Source organism: Sturnira hondurensis, unplaced genomic scaffold, assembly GCF_014824575.4.
Source record: "Sturnira hondurensis isolate 20B ecotype Veracruz unplaced genomic scaffold, ASM1482457v3 Scaffold0008671, whole genome shotgun sequence".
Lineage (NCBI taxonomy): Eukaryota > Metazoa > Chordata > Mammalia > Chiroptera > Phyllostomidae > Sturnira > Sturnira hondurensis.
This window is the reverse complement of record NW_028081302.1, coordinates 267205-277109: the sequence shown is the minus strand read 5'-3', so window position 1 is coordinate 277109 and position 9905 is coordinate 267205.

Below are 9905 nucleotides of genomic sequence, written 5' to 3'. Positions count from 1 at the left end.
GCTTTATACCCTGGTACCCAACAGCTCTCAAAATGTTTAAGTTGCCTTCTTCCAGTGCACATTCATCCAATGAAATGGCCAGGAATTCTTTGGGAAATAACAGAAAGAATCATTAGTACAAACATGTGCAGTGGTATTGCATGATCCTTCCTCCATGGGGCCTTAAAGCCCATTTAGTCCATGGTTTCCAGGTGTGAAAACTAGCTCACATCCAGAAACTCAGCAGGAGGTAATCACTTTTTACTGGAGTAACTGCCCTCAGCCTCCTCATCATTAAAGCTTGACTGCTTTTGATTTGTAGATTAAGCAGTGCCCTTGCATCTATTTTACCCATGAGAGGTATATTTTATTAACTACCTCCACAACTGACACTGGGTCAGGCCCTTTGGTTGCCTCTCTGTCCTAGCTCTGTATTATGATTATTGCATCCACCAAGCTTCTGGAAGTTGAGCATTCATTACTAGTTGGCCTGTATTACCTCATCAGTTTCCCCATCATCTCCATTGCTAGTTATGAGCCCAGTTCCATTACTGCCTCTCCTACTGTCCACTCTGGCCTGCATGTGGCCTGCACATGAACTTCTTCATGATGGTGGTGCCCTCTCATCAGCATTCCCTATGGCCTTGGTGAACGGTGTATTCTCTGTGCCTTTCTGTGCAACATAATCCCCAAGTGAATCTTCTGATCTCACACACCATAATCTCTCAGCAGGCTCCACTCTGAGTCTTCTCTCTCACTCAGAGATTCACTCTCTGTCATGGTAAATCAGGCTTTTCTACACAACCAAGTGTCACCCAAGATGTTTTCTATGCTTCTAGGGTCCATTTTAACAGTGTGTTTGCACCATCTTCCAGGTTCCCCGCCAGGGTGTTAAATCCTGGATCCCAGGAGAGATCTCTATATCTACAAACTATCTCTTATCCAAATTTGTGTTCTTCCTCCCTTGGTTCAACAAAATCCTTGCCCATACCTACTGTCCCAGCCCTTGCTTGTACATTTTGACAACATGCTTCAGTTTTATCCAGGTTTTGTGCCTCTCCTATCTTAGCGAGCTTAGCACACTAACTGGGTTACATTGAGATTTACTCCAGTTACTGGCCTACTGTCCAAAAAGACCAAGGCAGGGAGGGGGGAAGGTGCTGAGGGGGCAGAAACACGTTGTCTTGTAAGGGAGAGGCCTCTGTATTGTGTTGAAGCAAATGAAGCATGCTAGCTCTTAATAGCAAAGAGTGGGCCACTGCCACAGGCTCAGGGGATTCATGGAAATCTGAAAATTCAAGGTTTTTAGAGCCTAGAAGTCTCTCTCTCTCTTATGTCAAATTATCATTCTTTCTCAACCAAAACTCTGACTTTGGTATAGCACATCTGATTTTAACCATGTTTAGAGAATTACTACTCATAATTAAGTCCTGGGCTGGGCCTTTGCTTTTTCTATCATTCTGCTGCAGGAGGTGAGAGCCTCTTTATATGCTACCAAGGAAGTTCTAGGGATTTCATACTTAACGTTAAATTGCCAATTAATCACTTTCAGCTTTTTGTTATCTTTTCCCAAAGTATCAATGAAAGTTAGGAATAAGCATCAAATTCCATTCTTTTAAACATTATTGTTCTCCCCATATTTCTCAAATGTCTGACATAAACCTATAGCTGGTGTATTCCCTTCCACCAATGAAAGTAACATCACTGCTACCTTGTATCAGGGAACATCCATGCTCCACCTTCCACCTCAACAGAGTCCTCAATGCCAGGCAGGCAGTGGTGATCCAGGTCCAAAATACCATGAAAATATTGAATACCTGCTTCTTCAGACCACTTTTGCCACCAACTGTCAGAGATTCTGGGTTCCCCAGGAAACAGACTCTAAGATAGAGACTAGTATGTGTGTGTGTGTGTGTGTGTGTGTGTGTGTATGTGTGTGTATATATATATATATATATATGAGAGATATATATGTGGTATATATATATTATATATATATCAGAGATATATATATGCTATATATATACATATCAGAGATATATATATGCTATATATATACATATCAGAGATATATATATGCTATATATATACATATCAGAGATATATATATGGTATATATATACATATCAGAGATATATATGTGGTATATATATACATATCAGATATATATATATATGGTATATATATACATATCAGAGATATATATGTGGTATATATATACATATCAGAGATATATATATGGTATATATATACATATCAGAGATATATATGGTAGTGCCCTTAGGATCAATAGCTGGAAAGAAGGTGGAGGAAACAGCACCGAGCAGAGGGAAAAATGAAACTATGATGCAGTCCCAAGAAAGGCCTCAGCGAATGCCACGGTAGGCTCTCAAACTAGAATGACTGGTTGGCCCAAATTGGGTTTAGTGGGAGGAACGGACCTTTATACCACTGCATTAATTGCTCATTCAATGTGGGCATACCTTGAAAGGAGGCATGATCTTGGGCGAGGCAGCTTTCTTTAGCCTCAACAATACCTAAAAAGGACTGAAACCTAAGGACCCGAGGACCCTAGGACCCTCTTTAAGATGCGCTGCCAGCAGTTAGGAGGAATAACATCTTCATTGCTGAAGGCAGATCTGGGTGACACATTACAACATTCATAACATGTACTCATGTCAATACCATGTGAATGCAAACTTTCTGATCTGCCTTCTAATTGGTATGAGAAAGAACACATTCTCTAGATCAATAGGCCCATATATGTGGCTATGTTAATTTGTTCTAGTGAAGACAACTCATCTGACATAGCAGTTGCTACTAGTACATGGTAAAATCTGTGATACCACATTTTGTTACCTGCCATGATTTATCTGGGTTCTTTTTTTAGGGTCACATTATTGCATTAAATAGGAATCTGATACCTGCTAAAAAAGGAAACTTGACCACCAACTTAAGCCATACACATAAAAAAACCTCAAGATGAATAAACGACTTAAATACTAAGTTGTGACACCATAAAAGTCCTAAATGAGATCATAGGGAATAAAATCTCAGATACTCCATGCAGCAATATTTTCACCGATATGTCCCCTAGAACAAGGGCCATAAAGGAGAGAATCAACAAATGGGACCTCATCAAATTAAAACACTTCTGCATGGCTAAAGAAAACATCAACAAAATGAAAAGGGAACCAACTGTATATGAAAATATATTTGCCAACAATACCTCAGACAAGGGTTTGATCTCCAAAATATATTAAAAACTCACATAACTCCACACCAGGAAGAGAGACAATCAAATTAAAAAATAGGCAAAAGGCCCTGGCTGGTGTGGATCAGTGGATTGAGCATGGGCCTGCAAACCAAAGGGTTGCTGGTTCGATTTCCAGTCAGGGCACACGCCTGGGTCTTGGGCCAGGACCACAGTGGGGATCATAAGGCAACTACACATTAATGTTTCTCTCCCTCTCTCCCTCCCTTCCCCTCTAAAAATAAATAAGTAAAATCTTTTAAAAATTTAAAAAATGGGCAAAGGACCTGAACAGACACGTCTCCAAGGAAGACATACAGACCCAGAGAAATACGAAAAGATGTTCAGCATCACTAGCTAGCAGAGAAATGCAAATTAAAACTACAATGAGATACCACTTCATACCAGTCAGAATGGCCATCACAAATAAAAGAAAAATGAATAAAAAACAAAATTGTCATTATTTGTAGATGACATGATCATGTACACAAAAAATCCTATAGACTCCACCATAAAACTACTCGACCTAATAAATGAATTTCACAAAACAGTGGGATATAAAATCAATATCTGGAAATCAAAGGCATTTTTCTACACCAAAAATGAAATATCACAAACAGAAATCACGAAAAAAATCCCATTTGCTACAGTAACAAGAAAAATAAAGGACCTACGAATAAGCCTAACCAAGGAGGTAAAAGACCCATACTCAGAAAACTATACAACACTGAAGAAAGAAACTGAGGAAGACACAAAAAAATGGAAGCAGAAAATGGGAGAGGGAGGATGGCTGCGGAGTAGGATAAAGGATTTCGCTTCCCTCCACGCACAGGAGAAGGACCTGGCTGATCTGCGGAGGAGCACAGCAGATGCCCAACAGGGACCCAGCATATAAGAAGGCAGGACTCCAGAGAGTGTAGTGGACACTGAATGACCAGAGGTTGAGGAGAGGAGACGACCGCGGATCAACAAGGTATGAGAGAGCAGTGCAGAGGCGGCGGTAGGCCCCTCTCCAGGCCGCGCCAGGACCCAGGTGGCCACCCTGGTCTCTGAGAGCCGAGGGTGGGCAACACCGACTCTGGGAGAGAACTGGTCACCAGCACCTCGCCCCCCCATCTGGCAGGGCGCAGATTGGAAAACACCATAAGAGATCGGTCTGCCAGTAGTGGCAGAGAGAGGAGTGAGCATTCGGAAGCAAACCAGAAAGCTCTGATAACCCGTGGAGTCAGGTTGCTGGCTTGGGAGAACCGAGAGCTGCCCGAGCATTCCCTAGCCTGAGCATTTCCTGCTTCTCGGGGAATGTGCCAGCTCTCGAACAGTCTTGGGGAGTCTGGGCTGCTGGCAGGACCTCTGGAAGTGAGTCAGGTGGCAGCTCCACCCCTACTCAGCCAACGCAGACTGGGAAGCACCGGGAGTCAAGCTGTGGCTGTCCGCTTGGGTAACTGGGAGCTGCCTGCGCCTCCGGGCCGGCGGGGCCTGCACTGGCCCTCGGCTTGGGGAAATGCCAGTCGCCGGCAGCATGGGGTCTGCACCGACCCTTGGCTTGGGGAAGTGAGAGTCGCCCAGGTGATCCCTGTGGCTTGGGACCTGCACTGGCTCTCAAACAGTCTAGGGGAGTCTCAGGCTGCTGGCTGAGCCCATGGAAGAGAGCCAGTCACCAGCTCCATCCCTACTCAGCCTGCATAGACAGGGAAACACAGGGAGTCAGGCTGTTGCTGTTGGTTTGGCAGAATTAAGAGTTGCCCTGTGTGTTCAGCCACAGCACAGGGAAAGGTCCACACATGAGAACAGGAAAGCCTGGCTAGGAGGGCACGCCCTATCGCCAGACAAGGACTGGAAAGCCTGGGAGAAAATCCCTCTCAGTAGGGCATGGGAGAGCAGTGCCAGTCTGGACCTTGGGGGGGCACTGGCGAGACCAGTTGAGCTCACCAAAGCACGAGAAAGGCCACACTAACAGCCCCTCAGGTTGCTGCAGCTGGTGAGACCAGAGAAAAGGTTTGACTAGCTGGAAACCAACGAGAGGAGTAGTGGAAAGAGAACACCAAGATACTTACAGGAGACTGCACCACTGAATTTCACAGGTATCCTACAACAGAATACCACACCATAAACGCAGGGTACCAGAACACATCACTTTAAGAAGCAGAGGCCAACAAGAAGAGCATCACAAACAATGGGAAGACAAAGAAACAATCCCCAAATGAAAGAAAAGGAGGAAGTCTCAGAAATAATGTAAGATGAAATAGAGGCAAGTCAACTATCAGATATTGAATTCAAAGCACTGGTTATCAGGAAATTCAAAGAGCTTACAACAAGCTACCAGAAACTACAGGGGAGCTACAATGAACTCTCCACAAACTATACGAACATGAAAAAGGAAATAGAAACCATCAGCAAAGGCCAAGAGGAAATGAAGAATACAATTTCTGAACTGAAGAACACAGTAGAAGGTATGAATAGTAGGATTGATGAGGCAGAAGACCACATAAGCGAGATCGAAGACAGGGTGGAAAGAATCTCCCAGACGGACCAAGTAAGGGAAAAGAGAATCAGAAAAAATGAGGACAGTCTAAGAGAAATGCAAGACAATATGAAACATAATAATATCCAAATAATAAGAATACCAGAAGGAGGAGAAGAAGAACAAGGGATAGAAAACCTACTTGAAAGAGTAATAATGGAAAATTTTCGTAAGTTGAGGAGAGAGAAAGTCACATGAATCCAGGAATCGCAGAGTCCCAGGCAGGTGGAACCCAAAGAGGCTTACTGCAAGACACATCATCATTAAAATGGCAAAACTCGAAGACAAAGAGAGAATCCTAAAGGCAGCAAGGAAGAAAAAGGAAGTAACATACAAGGGGGTCCCAATAAGGTTTCCTACTGACTTCTCAATGGAAACATTCCAAGCAAGAAAAGAATGGCAGGAAATATTCCAAGTAATGAGAAACAGAGGCCTACAACCAAGGCTACTGTACCCACCAAGGCTCTCAATCAAGACAGAAGGCCAAATAAAGAGCTTCCAAGACAAAAGAAGTCTAAAAGAACATGCCTCCACCAAACCAGCTCTACATGAATTACTAAAAGGGCTGCTTTAAGGAAAGGAAGGAAAAGACAGACAGAGAGGAACACGGGTACACAAATGGCAATGAATAAGTACCTTTCAATAATAACCTTAAATGTAAATGGATTAAATGCACCAATTAAAAGACACAGAAGAGCTGAATGGTTAAGAAACCATGATCCACACATATGCTGCCTACAAGAGACCCACCTCAGGTCAAAAGACCACCACAGACTGAAAGAGAAAGGATGGAAACAAATTTTACAAGCAAATGGTCAAGAAAAATAAGCCGGGGTAGCAATCCTCATATCAGACAAAATAGACTTCAAAAAAAGGGCTATAAAGAGTGACCCAGAAGGTCACTTCATAATACTCAAAGGAAGAATCCACCAAGAAGACATTAACATCATAAATATATATGCACCCAACATAGGAGCACCCAAATATATATAGAAAATCCTAGAGGACCTCAAAAAAGACATTGACAGCAACACAGTTATAGTAGGGGACTTTAACACCCCACTATCAAAAATGGACAGATCTTCCAAACAAAATATCAACAAAGATATAGCAGCATTAAACGACACCCTAGATGAAATGGACCTAACTGATATATATAGAGCCCTCCATCCCAAAGAAGCTAAATACACATTCTTTTCAAGTGCACATGGAACATTTTCAAACATAGACCACATGATAGGACACAAAACGAGTCTCAACAACTTCAGGAAAATAGAAATCATACCAAGCATCTTCTCTGATCAAAAGGGACTGAAATTGGAAATCAACCCCATAGGAAAAAAACCAAAACACCCAAAAGCATGGAGATTGAATGATATGCTATTAAACAATGAATGGGTCAAGATTGAAATTAGGGAGGAAATCAAAAGCCTTCTTGAAACTAATGAAAATGAACTCACAACAACCCAAAACTTATGGGACACAGTGAAGGCAGTCCTGAGAGGGAAGTTCATAGCAATACAGGCTCACCTAAAGAATATAGAAACATTTCAAACAAAAAACCGAACCCGACGCCTCCAGGAACTTGAGGAACAATAATAAAGACAGCCCAGAGCAAGTAGAAGGAAGGAAATAACCAAGATCAGAGCAGAACTAAATGACATAGAGACTAAAAGCACAATTCTAAGGATCAATGGATCCAGGAGTTGGTTTTTTGAAAAGATAAACAAAATAGACAAACCTTTAAGTAGGCTCATCAAGAAAAGAAGAGAGAGAACCCAAATAAACACAATCAGAAATGAAAGAGGAGAGATTACAACTGATACCGCAGAAATAGAAAAGATTGTAAGAAATTACTACGAAGAAATGTATGCCAAGAAATTTGAAAACCTAGGTGAAATGGACAAATTTCTAGAAAAATATAATCTTCCAAAACTCAATGAAAAAGAAACAGAAACTTGAACAGCCCAATAAGAGCAGATGAAATTGAAGAAGTAATCAAAAAGCTCCCATCATACAAAAGCCCTGGTCCAGATGGTTTCACAGGAGAATTCTACAAAGCTTTTAAGGAAGCGCTAACACCTATTCTTCACAGACTATTCCAAAAAATCCAAAAGGAAGGAAAGCTCCCCAACTATTTTTATGAAGCCAGCATCATCCTAATTCCAAAGCCAGATAGAGACACAACAAAGAAAGAAAACTTCAGGCCAATATTGCTGATGAACATAGACACTAAAATCCTCAATAAAATATTGGCAAATCTCATCCAACAATATATCAAAAGGATCATACACCATGACCCAGTGGGATTCATCCCAGCGATGCAAGGATGGTTGAATATTCGTAAATCAGTAAATGTAATTCACCACATAAAGAAAAGCAAGGACAAAAACCACATGATCATATCAATAGATGCGGAAAAAGCTTTTGGTAAGGTACAACACCCATTTATGGTAAAGGTACTCAGAAAAATGGGAACAGAGGGAACATTCCTCAACATAATAAAGGCCATATATGAAAGACCTACAGCCAACATCATACTCAATGGGCAAAAACTAAAAGCTTTTCCACTAAGATCAGGAACAAGACAAGGTTGCCCACTATCACCACTTCTACTGAATATAGTATCAGAAGTTCTAGCCACAGCAATCAGACAAGAAAAGGAAATAAAAGGCATTCGAATCGGAAAGGAGGAAACAAATCCAGCACTGTTTGCAGATGACATGATAGTGTACATGGAAAAGCCTATAGCCTCTATGAAAAAACTGCTCGAACTAATAAATGAATTTGGCAAAACAGCAGGATACAAAGTCAATATCCAGAAATCAAAGGCATTTTTGTATACCAACAATGAAACAGAAACAGAAATCAGGAAAAAAATCCAATTTGATATAGCAAAAACAAAAATAAAATATCTGGGAATAAACCTAACCAAGGAGGTAAAAGACCTATATACAGAAAACTACACAACACTGAAGAAAAAAATCAGGGAAGACACAAACAAATGGAAACATAGACCATGTTCATGGATTGGAAGAATTAACATCATCAAAATGTCCATACTACCCAAAACAATTTATAGATTCAATGCAATACCTATTAAAGTTCCAATGGCATATTTCACAGACATAGAAGAAACACTTCGAAAATTTATATGGAACCATAAAAGACCCCGAATAGCAACTGCAATTTCGAGAAAGAAGAACAAAGTAGGAGGGATCACAATACCTGATATCAAAGTGTATTACAAGGCCACTGTAATCAAAACAGCCTGGTACTGGCATAAAAACAGGCACATAGACCAATGGAATAGAACGGAGAGCCCAGAAATACACCCAAGTCTCTACAGTCAATTAATATTCAACAAAGGGGGCAGAAGCATAAAATGGAGCAAAAAATAGCCTCTTCAACAAATGGTGTTGGGAGAGCTGGACAGCTACATGCAAAAAAATGAAACTTGAGCACCAACTCACACAATACACAAAAATAAACTCAAGATGGATAAAGCACTTAAATATAAGTTGTGACACAATGAAAGTTCTAGAGGAGAACATAGGCAGGAAAATCTCAGATAGTCCACATGCAATATTTTCACTGATATATCCCCAAGAGCCAGATACAAAATAAAAATCTTCTGTGGGGCTAAAGAAAACAGCATTAAAATGGAAAGAGAACCAACAGTATGGGAAAACATATTTTCCAATGATACCTCAGACAAGGGTTTGATCTGCAATATATATAAAGAACTCACATGACTCTACTCCAGGAAGACAAACCACACAATTAAAAACTGGGCAAAAGACTTGAACAGACACTTCTACGAAGACATGGACAAAGGACCCAGACACATGAAAAGATGCTCAGCGTCACTAGCTATCATAGAGATGTAAATTAAAACCTCCATGAGATACCACTTCACAGGGGTCAGAATGGCCATCATAAACAAATCAACAAACAAGTGTTGGAGAGGATGTGGAGAAAAGGGAACCCTAGTGCACTGCTGGTGGGAATGCAGACTGGTGCAGCCACTGTGGAAAACAGAGTGGAATTTCCTCAGAAAACAAAAAACGGAACTGCCTTTCGACCCAACAATTCCACTGCTGGGATCATACCCTAAGAATCCTGAGGCACCAATTCAAAAGAACCTATGCA